At 49.5% G+C, this 18,012-nt stretch overlaps 1 long non-coding RNA gene across 1 annotated transcript; it reads right to left on the reverse strand.

Annotated features, from left to right (window-relative positions):
• Nucleotides 1-1,096: 1,096 nt before the first annotated feature.
• On the reverse strand, nt 1,097-6,295 carry LOC309619542. The gene is made up of 3 exons (XR_014239021.1): nt 6,268-6,295; nt 3,042-5,529; nt 1,097-2,199 (listed from the first exon to the last, which is right to left on the reverse strand). It is a non-coding gene; the product is annotated as an uncharacterized lncRNA (long non-coding RNA).
• Nucleotides 6,296-18,012: the final 11,717 nt, after the last annotated feature.

The following is an 18,012-nucleotide window of genomic DNA, read 5'->3' on the forward strand; positions in this document are numbered from 1 at the left end:
TGGTATCTGATGAGAAATCTTCAGTCATTCAAATCAGAGAGTAAAAAACAGGAAATTTGCCCCCCATTCTGGAGACCACCGCTCCTATGTGTCCCTCAGGGCTTTGGCACTTGCCAATATCATGCCATCACTTTGGTAATACCTGGCGATTGGAGTGGGAGAGAGCTAAAAAAGAGAACAGCAACAACAAAAATACTGAACCCTTTCTGACCCTTTTCCCCTTCTACAGACTAGGAAAAGGTTTCCCTGGGAGCTCTTTCTGTCCTCATCTGGTATGTACTTCTGGGTTTCGGGTTTCCTTCAGGTCAGGTGATATCAAAGGGGAAAAGTAGGTACCCTCACCACTGACTGGGTAGAACTTTGAATTCTGGCATCCTTCTCCCATCAGCCTATTATCACTTACTTTTCAGTGTCCTTGGAGAGCTAACTGCCCCACACAATCTGTGTGGGATTTGTGGTTGCATTCAATGGCGGAGGCAGGCAGGGCATGCTTACTCCATCCACTGGAAATGGAACCTCTCTTAAACTGATCTTTAAGAGGTCCTTATAAAGTATGGATAAAATACTGATATTAAACTATTTTTTTAAAAATTGAAGTATAGTTAATGTACAATGTTGTGTTAGTTTATTAAACTCTTTTTCTTTCTTTCTTTCTTTTTTTTTTGGCCACGCTACGCAGCTTGTGGGATCTCAGTTCCCTGCCAGGGATTGAACACGTGCCCTCAGCAGTGAAAATGCGAGTCCTAACCACTGGACCACCAGGGAATTCCCTAAACTCTTTTTTTTTTTTTTAAAGATTTATTTTATTGATTAATTGATTGATTGATTGATTGCTATGTTGGGTCTTCGTTTCTGTGCTAGGGCTTTCTCTAGTTGCGGCAAGTGGGGGCCACTCTTCATCACGGTGCACGGGCCTCTCACTATCGTGGCCTCTCTTGTTGCGGAGCACAGGCTCCAGACGCGCAAGCTCAGTAGTTGTGGCTCATGGACTCAGTCGCTCCGTGGCATGTGGGATCTTCCCAGACCAGGGCTCGAACCCATGTCCCCTGCATTAGCAGGCAGATTCTCAACCACTGTGCCACCAGGGAAGCCCTAAACTCTTATTGTGTGTGCTGCACATATCTTTTCCTAGTTCTGGTCTTCAAATTTTTAGAGGTTTTCTCTTCTTTAATGAAGCTTTACATCTTATTATAGTCAGATTTATCAATCATTTCCTTTATGGGTCAGGCTTTTATTTTCTATTTAAGTACTCCTTTTCAATACTGAGGTCATAAAGGTATCCTACTGTGTTTTCTTGTTTCCTCTTACATTTTTTTCCGAAAATTCAAAATTTTTCTTTTTTATATTTATGTCTTTTGAACGCCTGGAATTTATGTGTTCTATATGGTGTGAAGTAGACATCTAATTTTTTTTCCAGGTGAATAACCAGTGCCCTATTACCATTTACCAAATAATTCATTCTTTCCCTACTGATGTTTAGGGATATCTCCTCTGTCTTATATCAAATTTCCAAAGATATGTGGGTTTCTGAGCTCTTTATTCTATTTCATTGGTCTGATTGTCTATTCCTACTCAGTTATCTTATTGAAATAACTATCACGGATTTAGAAGATGTTCTCTCACCTTGCTTTTCAAAATTGTTTAGCTTTTCTTGACACTTGATCTTTCACATGGATTTTAGGATAAGACTGTCAAGTTACAAGAAAAATCTGGTTGGGATTTTGATTGGCATTGCATTGAATTAATATATTGTCTGGGATAATTGATATCTTTACAAGAGTGAGTCCTCCTCTCCATAAACATGATATACCTATCCATTTATTCAAGTCTCCTCTTACGTTTTTAATAATGTTTTATAATTTTCTTCAGAAAACAAATCTTTTATTAGAAATATTCCTGGATACTGGATCATTTTTGTTGTTACTGTGAATATCATGTTTTTAAAAAATTAGATTTCCTTGCTGAGCTCTACTATTAGTTTTAATAGTTTGTCAGGTTTTTTTGGATTTTCTATATACTATCATATTATCTGTACATAGGGATAGTTTTGTCTCTTCCCCCAACCCCCAATACTTACATATCTTCTTTCTCTTCTTTCTTTTCTTGCGTAGGCTAGGACCTCTAGTAGTTGGGTAGAAGCAGCAACAACAGGCAGCTTTGTCTAGTTCTTGAACTTAATGGCAATGCTTTTAAGTTTCCCTACAAAAGTGATTTTTCCTCTAAGTTTGATAGATGACTTTTGTCAGGTTAAGGACATTGACTTCTCTTCCTACTTTCTTTTAAAGTCATGAATGAGTTTGAATGTTCTTAACTCTTCCTTATAGGAAAATTAAACATATAAAAACACACAGACTAGTATAATAAACCTCTGTCTATGCATTACACAGCCTCAATAACTGCTGGCGCATGGTCAATCTTGTTTTATCCATACTCTGCTAACTTCTCCCCATTCTGTGTCATTTGAAACAAATGTCAGACATTACACCATGTTATCTGTAAACATTTTAGTGTCTATCCCTAAAAGATAAGAATTCTTTAAAAAAGAAAAATAACTGTAGTGCTATTACCAAACAAATTTAACAAGAAATCCTTCCCATTATTAACTATGCACTCTTTGTTTGTGTACCCAATTGTATGAGTATTGAACTTCAGTAAATATTTTTTCAGAATCTATTGTGCTAAATAAGTGGGTTTTTTCTCTTTTAATCTGTTAAATTAGCAAACTTTAATAGATTTTCTGTTGAACCATTCCAGTTTTGAATTACTGAGACAAACACAACTAGGTCATGCTTTATTTTTAATATATATTTCCTAGAATTTAATTTGTTAGCATTTCTATATCTGCATCTATGATTATAAATGATATGCTTCTAAATTTTTTTCTGTTTATTCTGTGCTTACTGGGTTTTGGTATTAAAGTTAAGATTCTTATAAAGTAAGTTGAGTAGCTGTATTTGTTGGGGTAAAAGCTAAGCTCCTATGACAAAAAAGCCACACAAATACAGTTGCTTAAATAAGATGGAAGTCTCTTTCTCACTCACAGTCTGGAAATGAATGGTCCAGGCTGGTGGGGCAGATCTCCTCCGTGTAGTCATGTGGCGACCCAGGGGTTTTCCATTTTATGTTTCTGTCATCTCCTAAGGTATCTGTCTTCATCTATGTGGTCAAAGGTGGCTCAGTTCTGTGTCTGTGTTCCAGCTGATGGGAAGGGGAAAATAAGAAAGTGGAGGACAAGCGATTACCTTTTAAGCAAGTATTGTGTTCCTGAAATTCATATGTTGAAGTTCTAACCCTCAGTACTTCAGAATGTGACCTTATTTGGAACCAGTGTCATTGCAGATATAATTGAGCAAACTAATAAAGGGGTTGCAGTTGAGATGAAGTGATACAGGGAGAATGCCACGTGAACATGAAGACAGAGATTGGCCAAGGAATACCACAGATTTCCAGTAAACTATCAGAAGTTAGGAGAGAGGGATGGAACAGATTTTCCCTCATAACCCTCAGAAGGAACCAACTGCAATGACTCCTTGATCTCGGACTTCTAGCTTCCTTCTACTGTGAGAGAATACATTTCTGTTGCTTAAGTCATCCAGTTTGTGGTACTTTGTCACAGCAGCCCTAGGGAACTAATACAGCAAGTGGTGGAGAAGTAGCCAACCACTTCTGCTCATAATTAAAGGTGGGAATTTAGTCATATGGCCACGCCTAGTTGCAAGGGAGGATGGGAAACATAGCCTATAGGTGGGTGATCCTGTGTCCTGCAAAAATTTTATCAGAACGAGGATTTGGGAGGATGACATTTGTTTAAGAATTTTCTTGTGCCTTAAAGTTTAAGAAAATGAGCTTCTAAAACCATCTGAGCCAGATATCTTTTAGGGTGAGAGACCTCTGATTATCAATTTAAAATTTTTAATAGTTTATTTAGGCTTTCTAGTTATTTTTGCACCAACTTTGGTAATTTATTTATTTCTAGAAAATTATCCATTTCGTCTGAGTTTTCAAATACACAAAGTCATTCACTGTATTTGAAAATCTTCTGTGTAGGTGGAGACTGTACTTTTTTTATTCCTAATTTTGTTTGTTAGTGGATCTTTCTTTCTTTCTTTTTTAATGGTCAGGTGTGCTAGAGATTTGTCTGGTTTATAATTTTCTTTCAAGGACCAGCATTTTACATTGATCCTTTCTGTTGTTTCTTTGGGTTTTTGTTAGGTACTTTCTGCTCTTATCTTTTTTGTTGTTGTTTCATCGTTGCTTGAAATCATACATACATATAAATGAAAAAGTTAAGTAGTTCTGTAAGTCTTGTTATGAAAAACAGTGGACCCCTACTCCCTGCCTCTCCTTTCCCCTTCTCCAGAGGCAACGTTTTTCAACTCTTCTGATTTTTTTGGCGTTTACCTCTATATCGCTAAATGATATGCTTCTATTCCTGTCTCTTTATTTTTCAGCTCTAGGTATTATTGATAGACTTCCCTCCATGGACAATAAGGCTTTAGGGCTCTCTCCCTTCCTTCTCACCACATGCAGATAATCTTTTGTCCCTTTATCCTCCCAATACCATTGTAGTGGGGCTGGTGAGATTGCAGAGATAAATTTGGGAGATAAATAGGAGGTGGCGGATTGGATGGATGGCAAGGATGATTTTTAGTTTCTGGGAGACTGGTGGAAGGTGGTGTAATTTGCTGAGCTTAAGGCATGCAAAAGAAGTGGCAGGTTTGTGGGAGTTCATTTTATTTCACCATTTTGTCAGTGGGTGGCTCTGTGTGTCCTCTCCCGAGGTTCTGGTCCTGACTCACCAGACAGACACCTGTTTCTGAGTCCCTGCTGATGAGGGCTGGAACCTGGGAAGACGGGGATGGGTGGGGGATGAGCTAGTAGACAGGTATGCCCTCAGGCTGAGCTCTTTGGAGTGAGCGTTCATCAGTGTACAGGAAATGCTAGTTCTCAGGCTGGCGTTTCCTGCCCACAGGTTGTGCTGCTGCCTGGATTCTGCCAGAAGCTTGGGCCCCTTAGAGAAAACTAAGGCATGGGAGGCAGAGAGAGTCAAGCATTTGCGAAATAAATAGAGACACATAGAGACAAACAGATAGACCTAGGAGCAGTCTTTCCTTCCTGGTTGGTCAGAATTCAGTCCTTTGCCCCCTGACTAGCAACTTTGCTTTTAAAGGTCCTTCATTACCTGGGATCCAGCCTCCTACCGTCGGTCTCCCCTGCGGGAGAAATCCATAGGAGGCGAAGATAATTAGAAAATCCAGAGGCTGGATACAAATGAGCCTTGGAGTTAGGAGGATAAACTGCCTTCTCCGTGATCCCACAGACGATGCTGGCTTGGGGGGGGAGGGGACTGGGAGGGGTCTGCGATGGCTCCTCCTTCTGTCCCTTCTCTCTCCCACCTACTCTCAACCTCTTCCTGAGGCTCCAGTCCTCGCCCGGCCCAGGCTGTTATCTGACTTCACAGCAGTCAGAGCAGGTTCCAGAAACATCACTGGAGTCCAGCGGAGTCAGCTCAGATCCCAGAAGTTCACTCTGCGGAGGGTCGAAGCCCGGGGTTAGGGTTAGGTTCCCCAACGGGTGTGGGGAATATAGGCTGAAACACAGCACGTTATGTCTGGGCCGCGCCCTAAGCTCTGATGGAAGCAGATAGGTACTGCTGTCACGGTCTTGTTCACGCTCTTACTCTTATTATTTATTTTAGGCAGAAACAGAATAATAGAATGTTAGGAGCTGTGAAATCATAATCCAACCCCGCATTCCATACGTGAGGCTCAGGGAGGTTAAGTCACTCATTCGAGGTCAAACCAGGGACATTTCACTTTGCTCTCCCCCTCCTCACCCCACCCCCGGCTCCCAAAGGGCTTTGGGGCCAACACAGTGAGCTTGGGGGTACCCAAGATATGGGGGTACCCATATCTGCCAGTGGGGATATGGACAACCTTTGTGGGCAGGGCTGAGAGTCCCTGCGTCCCATGGGGACAGGCAGTAAGGGATCAGAGTTTGGGGGCTCATCAAAGTCTGGGGTCCACGCGTTTGTCCGTAGCCACAAACACAGGATGGGCTGCTTACATTCAGCGGGTCTCACCCTTGCAGGCCCCTGCACCTGGGATTGGAAGAATGAATAGGGACCTTGTTTGGTAGGAATTTCTTTCCTCTGCTGTTTGCTTTGGGTTTTTTCCCTCTCCATTTCTGGCTGCTAACCCAATATTTGGCTTTCTGTGAGCACTAAATATAATTCTTCATTTAACCTCCAGAATCATGGTTTCCTACCTGCTTCCCACGACCGGATCCACAGCCTGGAATGAAAACAGAACCCAGAGGGCATCAGCGGCTCAGGGCTGGGGGTGGGAGCGGTTCCGGGGAGGGGGAGGAGCAGAGGCAGGGAGGCAGGGAGGCTGGGAGGCTGGGAGGCAGGGAGGCTGGGAGGCTGGGAGGCTGGGAGGCAGGGAGGCTGGGAGGCTGGGAGGCAGGGAGGCAGGGAGGCTGGGAGGCAGGGAGGCTGGGAGGCAGAGAGGCAGAGAGGCAGGGAGGCTGGGAGGCTGGGAGGCAGGGAGGCTGGGAGGCAGGGAGGCTGGGAGGCTGGGAGGGAGAGAGGGACGGAGCATCCACCCACACCGGGTGTCTTAGCGAGGGAGGCGACGCACTGGCTTTTGTCCCTGCTCCCTGAAACCCGGGCCTTGATCCTCTCGTTCTTACCCAAAAGGGTGCCTTGTTCCCACCAACAGCACCTTCACACACCCTGGCATTCCAGGACCAGGGGATAGTGAGGGGGGGCTGGGGCCCAGGGAAAACAAACAAAACCTACTCGGGACGCGCACGGATGCTGTAGGATGGGGGGGGGGTGTTCCGTGCGGGCTCCCCACCTTCCTGCTCTCCTCACTGTGACCAGTCAGGGCAAGTGAGAGCTCCGTTGAACTGGGCAGTGGAAAATTCCCCCCAGATTCTCCTGGGGAGGAGCCGGAGCAGCTACTATTGAACACCAGGGCTTGTCAGGCACCTGGTCGTCAGGTCCCCCGCCGGTTAAGCCCCAGCTGCGGAGGAGGAGGCCGGGCGGGAGGGAGCGCCTGGAGCCCGGCCCCCCAGCACTGGCCCGCGCTAATGCCTGTTGCAAATCTCCTCTGAAATCAGACGCGGTTTTGCAGACTGGGGAGCCCGTGGTAGTACATTTCGTCTTCCTCTGGTTGAGCAGGAAAACAGGAGACAGAGCTTCCTACCGCCTTCCTTTACAGCCTCGGCGTATTTTCGACACCCAAATCACTCCAGAGAGCGGGGCTCAATTATGGCAGTGAAGCAGATGCGGTGAAGCCGCGGCAGCGCTTCCTGCCGGGGCGGGGAGGCGGCGCTCGGGCTCACCCCCGGCTGACCTGGGGACCTGGGGGCCTGGGGAGAGGGGGGCAGGCCTGAAATGGGCCTGGCACCCCGGGGGGCCATGTCGGGGCCTGGGGTGGGCGGTGGGCGGGCAGGGCAGGGGGCGATGGGATAAGCGGGCAATTCCGACCTTCCTCTGCGCTCATCCCCTTCCTCACCTGAACCCACCTTCATCTTCACGGCTGTCCGTGGCGCACACTCGCCAGGCGGGGCCCCGTGGGAGCTGCTGAGAGGACACAGGAGGCATAAGGGCCCCGCCCTCGGTTCCACAAGGAAGAGACAGGACCGCAGGGCCTGCAGCAAAACTCAGAAAGCAGTCAGTGCCCTAATAGGCACAGAGAAGTGCCCTGGGGATTCAGCCTCTCTCGCAGGGGGCAGAGGGGGCGTCCCCAGAGGTGGGAGGTGATGGTGATGTTGGGGTCTCTGGCAGGAGCCCCCTCCCTACAAGGCTGACCTGGGTCTGTGGGGACCCCCCTCCCCCCAACTAAAACCTGCCCAGAGCAGCTGCTTTTTGCTCTTAGATGAGTCAAACCCGGGCGGCAGGGGCTGCCTTTCTGTTAGGAGCTGCAGGGCTTCTTTAAGGTGGCATCAGGCAGGCATCACCCCTCTGCCTGCCCCACTGTTCCGTCAGAGTGAGAGTGCTTCGGGCATCGGTTCAGCTCTCACCTCTTCTGACAGGGTCACATGGCTCTTCCTGTAAGACCTCAGCAGATTTTGCTGATCTGACTGACTAGCCTTGTGGGGGGGAGGGTCCCCTGACCCGCTTCCCACTCCCAGAACAGAGCATGTGCTTAATCTTCCCTCGGGGGGGTCCGCCACGTGAAGCCTGGCTTCCCTGCCACCTCTCCAGCCCCAATCTATCTCTACACCCCACCGCACCATGGGGAGGTCTCTCCCTGCTCCCCGTGGCCCGTGATGTGGGCACTGCTTCATCCCACCCGACATCCATAGAGGGTGATCTGGGTACCGGGACACGGAGAAGAAGCAGGACACCCCGCCGCCCTCGAGGAAGTCACAGCCCGTTGACGTTTGGCTAGTGCTTTCCAGGTTACAGCGCACTTAGACTTATGCACGATTCCCCTCTGCACAGGGCTGGGAGGTGGGGTGCGGAGGTACCATTACTACCCGCAGTAAACAGGCAGGTGACACAGAGCTCAGATTCTCAATGGTTTGCCCACATTCTTCCCATCAGGGGTGGGAGTTGCTTTCGAGTCTTACTCTTGCCACGGTGATCTTGGGCAACTTTCTCCTCCGTGAAAGACCAGCCTCACTGGGTCGTTGTAAAGATCAGTCGTGTGACATAGCATATGTCTGGCACATAGAGGGCACACTGTGAGGTTAGATTTCCTTTCTTGGGCAGAGGAGTACATCGTATGTGTATGTGAAGCTCCCTGAACGTTGACTGAGACCAAATTCCTGCTCCCATCCCTCTCCCCTTGCTTTGGTTCTTTCTGACGGTGAGGCGGGCTGGGCTAGGTCGGGGGAGGCAGGAGCGTGGTGCCCGCAGGGTGGGAGAGAATCTGGGTTTTATTAACCGCATCCTTGTCTCATCCCAGTGGGCGAAGGCTGGGCAGGTGGGTGTCCCAACCCGCCTGCTGGCAGAGGCAGCTTGTGGATTTGGTGACACATTCCTCTGAGGAGATGAATGAAGCAATTGTGTGCTTGGTGTAGAAAAGATCCCAGATAGAGGAGATGTTTTCAATGGCAATAACCCTGAGATGTAGTATTTCACCGAGTCAACAAACAGCGTTATCGGCCCCGGCTTCCCTTTGATGGGCCTGCGAACGCTTGTAAGCCTCCGGAGCGGTTCTTGGCACGGAGGGACCATGTCTAAAAGCTTTTATTCTCTTCTTCATTTTAATCACCCATCCTACCTCCTGGAGGGATTCCTAACACACATTCTTGGACAACAAAGGCTGTTAACGGAATCCCAGTGGGTGAGGTCCCAAATCAGAAAGATAGCTTTCACACAGCGCCATAGATGCCCCTCCTGGATCAGCCTTCATTTTTCAGAAACATCTGATGCCCAGGTTCAAACAGTGAGGAGTTTAGGGGGCTTTGTGGGGAGAAAGGCCCTCCTCACCTGCTTGTCAGAGTTTAAGAGGATAGCTAAGGGCTGGCCATGGGCAGAGAACGACTTGCAAAATGTTTGCTTGGTGAATACTGGACTTTTAAAAAGTTTCCATTGGAAGCCGGAGGTGAGGGTGGAGGGTCCAGAGAGGCGTGTTACCCGGGCTTGTCAACAATGGAGGGCAGGCCACACAATACGAGGCCCCATTTCATGCTGTTGAGAACTGCGTGTGAGAAAGCACTTAGCAGGAAGCAGTCCTGATGGACAGCCACAGAGCAGCAAGGATGTGGTCAGGGTGCGGGTAGGGGGGTAAGGGGTGGGATTTGGAAACTGGAGGAGAAGGCGATGCTGGCCTAGAGATATCCAGGGGAAAACTACCATCTCTTTCAAAGACTTAGAAGCCCCTTCCATCCTGCCTTAGGCATCTGAAGAAGATACCCCAAGACCAAATGTTCTGGTATTACCAGAGATTGCTCAGGGATTGCTGTGAGAATGAGCGAGCTTGGCCTTGGAGATAGATGACCCTCCTGCTCCCAGGCTCTGTCTGGGTGGTGTCTTGGCCCGCGGTGCCCTTTCATTGACACCACAGCCAGGCAGGGCAGCATGGCGGCCCCTGGGGTGGGGGAGTGAGGTCAGAAACAGAAACTGTAATTAAATCTTTTTTTACCCACCTCACCCCCAGCAGGAAGTTATTCTTGGTGCTCAGTGAGGGGGAAGAAGGGGCGGAGTATGAGCCAAAAGGCCGCTTTTGACCTTGTGGCCTTCCTGGTGATTGGGTGGAGAGGTTTTTAGATTGAAGAAGAGATTTCCTTGAGCATCTTCTGAAAATAGTAACCGGGACCTCTAGTTTGACTCTTTCCAGATTCTCCTGCTGCTTTGGGGCAGAGAAGGCCAAAGCATTGAGTGTAGACATCCTCCAGCCAACTGCAGCTCCCGGTCTTCTTTCCTTGGACGTCAGGGTTGGATGTGGACCACATCCTGGAGACACAAACGGAGTCGCCTCACTTGTGTGGGCGGAGGCAGGTGCGGCTGTGGTGAGCCAGGGGCTGTGTTTTCCAGATTGGTGGCTTGTGTTTTGGTGGAGTGGGTCTTGGAAACATGCTTGTCCGCAGCTCCTCCACCTCTTCCTCCCCTAGAGTCAGACGAGGGCAAGAAGTTCAGGCCTGAGGATGCTGAGCGAGAAAACAGAGGCAGGGGATTAGCTGTTTTGCCAAGACTCTCCTTCCTGTCCTTCCTTCCAGGGGCTGTTGGGAAGAGCGGTCCATCCCTCCTCCGTCATCCCCTTGTGTGTTCTCCACTCCATCAGTCCCCCAGCCCTCTCCCTTTCCCCCCAAACTGGAGCCAGGGCCAAGGAAGCGTGGCCAAGAGTGCAACTGGGTCCGGTCTCCTGCAGAAAGGATTCCAGCATCGCCTATTCGACCAAAGCCAAAGTCTGGGGGAAAAAAAAAAAAAAAAGGACGTGGGGTCCAAGTTCTTGGAACAGGGACTGCAAACACTTTACCTTCCAGAAGAAAAATTACCAGCCACTGAGGGAGCTGCCTCCAAAATGAAGACTTAGGATCCTGTTCTTCTGCTGCAGCTGCTCCTTGGGGCAAAATTCTCTTCTACTTGCATTTTTATAAAAAATTTAATGGGGGAGCATCTCTCCCCTTCAGTTCCTTCCTCTTGGAGCTCACCCTCCTCCCCCCACCGGTGAAGCCAGCTGGAGCCTGAAGCGTTTCCCACACGTGTATATGCAATTTCCTTTCCATGGTGAATAGTTAGTCATCCTGACTGTGGCAGCACATCTGACATCACTGGCATCTCAGCAGTGGATGAACTGGCTGGGGAGGGAAGGAGAGTTCTGGCAGGGCCCTCATCCTTGATGGTGGCTGGCGGGGGCTGTCCAGTCCTGCCCTCACATCCAGGGTACCTCCCCTCCTCAGCCTTCATTTCCAAACACTCTCCAGTCCTGCTGTCCTATCCTCTCTCTTTTTTTAAAAAAAATTTATTTGTTTTATTTATTTATTTTTGGCTGCATTGGATCTTCGTTGTGGTGCGCGGGCTTCTCATTGCAGTGGCTTCTCTTGTTGCAGAGCACGGGCTGTAGGCACGTGGGCTTCAGTAGTTGTGGCACGTGGGCTCAGTAGTTGTGGCTCGCGGGCTCTAGATCACAGGCTCGGTAGTTGTGGCGCACAGGCTTAGTTGCTCCGTGGCATGTGGGATCTTCCCCGACCAGGGCTCGAACCCGTGTCCCCTGCATTGGCAGGCGGATTCTTAACCACTGCGCCATCAGGGAAGCCGTGTCTTATCCTCTTTAATATTGCTCACTCTATCCTCTTCTCCGTCCCTGGCCACCATCACCACCATCACCCGGATGAGGCCTCCCAAGTCCCTGTGAGAGCCTCCCCTGCTCTTGTCGCCTGCTCCTGGCTCCTTCACTGCAACCCCACTCTGAGGCCAGAGTGAGTTTCCTAAAATTCACTGTGGCCATGTGATCCCCTGTACTCACACATATGCACTTCTACTCACACATACTGTCCAAAGCCTAGGCATGGTTTGACTCCCTTTGGGTACCACAATTTCCAGGAAGAATTTCTAGATGGACCCCCCCTAATAACCATAGGATGGATGGCTATTACCATCCCACCTCATTCAAAAAGGTGACCTTAATCTCTCTGTTTTTGATGCTGTTGACCACTTCCTCCTTGAAAGTATCTCATCTGCAATACTTTCCCCTAACATCCATTCTTTCTATTTTTTTGGTAATACTTTTTTTTTTTTTTTTTTTAATTTAAGGACTCTACACCTCTGTCTATGCACTTTGTGGAAAATCAAGTCCATCTCATGCTCTGAATCTGGGGGAAATGGTTTGCATATAAGCTAATTAGAGCCACAGAAATTGGTTCAGGGGTGGGGAAAAATTTGATAGTTTTCCAGGTAAGAAAGTTTCTTGCTCCTCTGGGAGATATCTGGGTGTGTGGGTCTTTTTCCTCTGAACTCAGAGGGGATGATATGAAACCTAGGATTTTTGGCAATTGGCATTAGAAGAAAGCTAATCCCACATAAGGCAGAGCCAAGAGACAGAAAGAAACTGAATCCTGATGTCATTGTTGAGCAGCTGGATCAAACTAAACCTGAAGCCAGTGTTGGCCCTGGATTTCCAATTACACGCACCTTTAAATCACTTTTATTATTTAGGCCAGTTTGCATTGGCTTTTTTGGTTACATGCAGAAAAGTCCTAATGCACTCACTCTCTTTCTCTCCTGATTTTTCTTCTATCTCTGATCATTCCATTCAACTTTCCCCAGGTTCCTCTTCCTTTTCCTTTGGATTATATGATGGCGTTCCTCGGGGTTTAACCTTGTTGTCATTTACAAACTGGATGACCTCAAGTACTTGTATGCTTTCAGTTTGCCGTTATCTTCCAAACCCATAACACCGTCTAACAGTTTTTCAGCATCTCCTATTTGTCCCACAAACCCCTCAAAGTCAACAAGTTTAAAATTGAGCCCTTTACCATCCCCACCATCCTGCCCCTTGTCCGTATTCCAGCCTTTGTTAATCGCTCAGCTGTCCTCCCGGCCGATCAAACCAGAAGCCGGGTGTTGTCTTCCTTCTCACGCACAACCTGCTTTCATTAGTTGCCACATCCTGTCCATTCGCCCACCTTAAATCCATCCACTCTGCCCCTCCGCACTGCCTCACCTCCGTTGCTTTAGTGCAGTTGTCAGGCATCGCTCACTAGACGAAGAAGGCAGGCTCCTCCAGGACAGCATCCTTCAGCTCTGGCCAGTCGCTTTCTAAAATGTACATCTGACCGTGCCTGGCTCTGTTTAGAGCAGAGCGCTTCTCCTCTTCTTCCTGAGCTCCAATTCCCAGATCCATGGCTGTTAGGCCTGCCACGCCTCTGTCCCTTGCTCCCCCCCTTCTTTAGCACTGCTTAGGGCCCCCCCCTCAACAGCTGCTCACTCTGCATCCTGCTGGCACCCCCTGCCCTCAGCCTCATCACACTGTGTCAGCTTGGAGACTCTAAGCTCCTTGAGGGCAAAGGCCATGGAACTCCCAGCGGTGCCTCCTACACAATGGACGACCTCCACCCCAGCCCTGCTCCTTATCTGCTCCCCAGGCGGGGAGCTCAGTGAGGATGAATGGGTTTGCTGTCCTCCTTCCCGGCAAGCACTCGGCTTGAGGCCCTCAGCGGATGTCCAGCGGAGCCAATGAGTGAACATGGGTGGGTGAGACAGGATCCTGGGGGCCGCTACCTGCAGGGCCGTCCTTGTGTGTGAGAACAGCAGCCCCGTCCAGCCCTGAGATGAGCTTCTCCAGTCGAGGACAGCATTGAGAAGTAGCTAAGGGCCTCCCTGGGGCTGAATTGTCCTCCAGGCTTGGGGACACCCCAGGAGACAGTTCCAGGTTGGAGCAGGATGGAGAGGGTGGAGGACCCTGGGGGCTGCCCTCTGACTCGTTGCAGCAGCAGGTGTGAAGAGGAACTGAGATGCATTATCCTCACTCCCCAGGTCTATGGGGGAACTCAGGGGAGGGTAGAAAAGACCACTTTGATCCCTAGAATTCACAGGAGAATGCTTTTTGCTGCTTTGGGGGCAGTTACAGGGAAACTTCCAGGCTATTAGGGACCAGGCAGGGGAGCAGAGACATGTGCTTAAGGTAGAAAGAGACCTCTGGCTGCCTTTGCTGCACCCCCCAATTCAGGTGCCCCTGTCCCCATCCTGCTAGACCCAGCTCTGGCCCTGCCCCCTCCGGAGGCCTCCCGGAGGACCGCCAGCGCTGATTCTCCCTTCTGGGGGAGGGGAGGCGCCCCTGCACTTTTAGGCAGGTCTAGAGGCCCGAGCCCTTGATGAATCCACATGCTTGTGGATCTGAAGTGGGAATGTAGGTATGGGGGGGCCTGGTGCTGATCAGCTGATGCTGGGGCAGCTGCAGCTGGCGAGAGGGGCACCGGTTCCGAACTACTTATGAGTCCTGAATTATGATGAAAACTACTGATAATAACAACCGCGTGACGGGAACTCACCGGGATGCCTAATCCGCTTTGCAGCAGGCCCTCCTAATGAGGTCTCATTCTGCTGAGTGGGACCGGGTTTCCAGGGAGTGTCTGGGGGCAGGCCCTCCAGGTCCTCCTTTCCCGCCACCCCTCGGAGGTGGGACCAAGTGGGAGGCCTGTTTCAGCGCAGCGTCCTTGGGGGCCCAGTGGGCTGGGCTGGGCCGATATCCACACGGGCAGGCAGGATGCTGGGAAGAGGGGCTGGAAGGCAGGGCTCGGGGACACTTTACAGCAGTGCCAGCTGCCCAGCCGTGCTCCCACCCGCTATGCAGCTTGGTTCTTCCCCTCCATGAAGGGAGGGCCTGCTTTCCTATTGCTCTGGAAGGGAGGGGGATTCAGGATCGGGGCAGCAAGGAGCTGGAGCAGGAAGGAGCTTAGGACAAGCAAAACTCAGCAAGCCATGGCTCAGAAGCCACTTGGGGCCTTGTCCGTCGGCTCTGTAGCCACAAGTGACTGCACAGGGCCCCTCCGCACTGTGGCCACGGTGTGTGTTCCTTCCTTTGTCACCGCTGCCTCTTCCCCTCTCCCTGCCTTCCTTCTGCCTTCACCAGACTCCAAGTACCACCCTTTATCTCCCTGGAAGAAAGCTCACAGAGTTATTTCCAGGAATATTCAAATTTTATTGGGGCTTCTGAAGGCTTCAAAATGTCCTTAAGAAAAGCAGTAATATTGGTGGAACCTGCCAGGCTGTTTTGGAGGAGATTGGAAGATAGGAGGGTTTCCTAGGCGCTATCTTAAATAGTTCTGCCTAGGTAATCCTTCCCTCCCTCCCTCCCTCTTTCCTTCCTTCTTTCCTACCAGGGCTCTGAGCTTGACACTGGGATGCAAAGGAGTCTAAGACCTGGCTCTTGCCTGAAAGAAGCTCCCACTCTCACGCCACACGCCCAACTCCCCGCTTTAATAAAGTGCTGGTTTTCCCAGAGGAGGGAGCAGGGCTTCTGATGGGAATGGGGTTGGGGGTGAATTTTTTGCTCCCTAGTTGGGCTCTGGATCACAAGGAGTCTGAAATGGGCTCTCTGTGGGGGTGGGCTCAGCCCTAGTGAACCAGGGGCTCCCAGTCCCATTTTGCTGTGGCTGAAGGCACCCGGCAAACTACAGCACATTCCTTAGAGCTGACCTTGTTACGGCCCAGGTGACTGCAGGAGGATTTGCAGCTGGAGGCTGAGCCCAGGGCCTGGTAGACGGACAGAAGCGTGTAACCGTGGGGATGAGCCACCATCACACTCCGTGTGCACACCCAGGGCTGGGAGGCAGGGGGATGCTTTTTTTTTTTAATTGGAGTGTAGTTGATTTACAATATCATGTTGGTTTCAGGTGTACAGCAAAATGATTCAGTTTTATATATACATATATATAGTTCAGATTATTTTCCAAGATATTGAATACAGTTCCTTGTGCTATACAAGAAATCCTTGTTGCTTATCTATTTTATGTGTAGTAGTTTTTATCTGTTAATTCCATACTTCTAATATATCCCTCCCTCCACTTCCGCTTTGGTAAACATAAGTTTGTTTTCAATGTTTGTGATTCTGTTTCTGTTTTGTATATAGATTCATTTGTATTTTTCTTAGATTGCATATAGAAGTGATATCACATGCTATTTGTCTTTCTCTGTCTGACTTACTTCACTTAGTATGATAATCTCTAGGTCCATCCATGTTGCTGAAAATGGCCTTATTTCATTCTTTTTATGGCTGAGTAATATTCCATTGTATATATATATACCACATCTTCCTTATCCAGTCATCTCTTGATGGGCACCTGGGTTGCTTCATATCTTGGCTATTGTAAATATTGCTGCTATGAACACTGGGGTGCATGTATCTTTTTGAATTAGAGTTTTCATCTTTTCCAGATATATGCCCAGGAGTAGGATTGTTGGATCACAGGGTAGTTCTATGTTTAGTTTCTTAAGGAACCTCCAGACTGTTCTCCATAGTGGCTGCACCAGGTTACATTCGGGGGATGCTTTCTGACGTCTTCCCAGGGACACGGTGAGACCCAGAAGCTCTCAGTGCTCTGCTGTCTTCGGTGACTTGGGAAAGGCTGGTGGCAGAGGGACAAGACACAGGGTGGCCCAACCTCAGTTAGGTTCTCTGAGCTGCTGGGGCCTGAGTGGGGCCAGTGAAGCTGCCCCAGCTCCCAGGGACAGCCCTTTGGCCCTCACCAGCCCCCCTCCCCCCATCAAGAGCCTGTTCCATCCTGCATCTTTTTCCTGAAGAATCTTGCTCCCCTCTGATCAATAGGACCAGCTTTGTGATTTGCGGGGCCCAGTACACAATGGAAACACAGGGTCACTCTCATTAAAAAATTGTTAGGAATCTCAATATGGCCCCAGAAGAGCATAAAACCACGTGTAGGGCCCTTCCGAGTGCCATGAAGCCAGCCCTCAAAGACAGACTTTGGGGCCATCTCAGAAAACAACCCTAAATGAGAACTTTCAGGCCCTGGTGGCAGGTGGCTGAGGAGTTAGTCCTGCCTGATGCTCTCAAATTGCAGCACGGGGATTGGGGACCACCTACCCCAGTTCCCTCATACGAGGTAGTTTCCTTGGCTTTTCCCTCACCTGTGTTCTTTTTTTTTAATTAATTTTTTTGGAGTAGAGTTGCTTTATGTGTTCTCTTTTGAGTTTTCCTGTCAGGGGGCCAGGGAAGGAGGGGCTGTCCGCATGTGTGTGTGTGTGTGTGTGTGTGTATATGTGTGTGTGTGTGTGTGTCTTGGGCCAGAAGAGCCGTCGGAAGGACGAATGGGGGTAGACATCAGGGTTTGGTTTTCTCGTAGTCTGGGCCCAACCCTGGTACTCAGGATGGGGGACACCACACTGGGTGCCGTGCCTGTTGTTCTGTGACCTGGGGCTCCAGGTACAGTCTCTCTCCTGCTTTTCTCACGTTGAGGGAGACCCTCGTCATCCACCCAGCTGCTTGGTAGGGAAGATAAACACCGTGGAGTGCATGCAGCTTGTGCTGAGAGCAGAGACGGAGGTTTAATGGGCTTGTTATCTGGCACCTGCTGGGTTGCACGTCCCTCTCTGCAGAAGACAGGGCACAGAGATAAATGATCTGGCCAGAGCTGCCTCCCGGGTGAGAGGAGAAATGCCTCAGAGCAGGAAGGGGTGAGTTTACAGAATAGGCGGGTCATGGGGTACAGGGAGAGACCCAGTGGCACTGCTCTGGGGGGAGAAAAGCAGCCCTCCCCCTGCACTGCCATTGACCATCCAACTCACCAGTGAATCCAGAAATGTCTGCTGCGTGCCTCATGGGCTCTGCCGCCGCTCCGGGGAATACAGAGAGTAACCATCACCCCTGCCTCTGATGAGTCCGAAGTCTAGGGGCAGATATAACCCTGGTCTCACCTCCTTGAGAACTGTGGCTGCGGGCTGGGCATCTGGCAGAGCGTGGCTCATGGAAAAGACATGAAGGAAGGGACGACTGAATGAATTAAACTGAAAAAAGGAGTGGCAAACTGTGTCGAGGACAATACTCCCTTCAGAGTTCAGACAACAGGAATTCAGAATGACGAAAGACAACTTCC

This window comes from Balaenoptera borealis (genome assembly GCF_965194805.1).
Source record: "Balaenoptera borealis genome assembly, chromosome: 21".
Classification (NCBI taxonomy): Eukaryota; Metazoa; Chordata; class Mammalia; order Artiodactyla; family Balaenopteridae; genus Balaenoptera; species Balaenoptera borealis.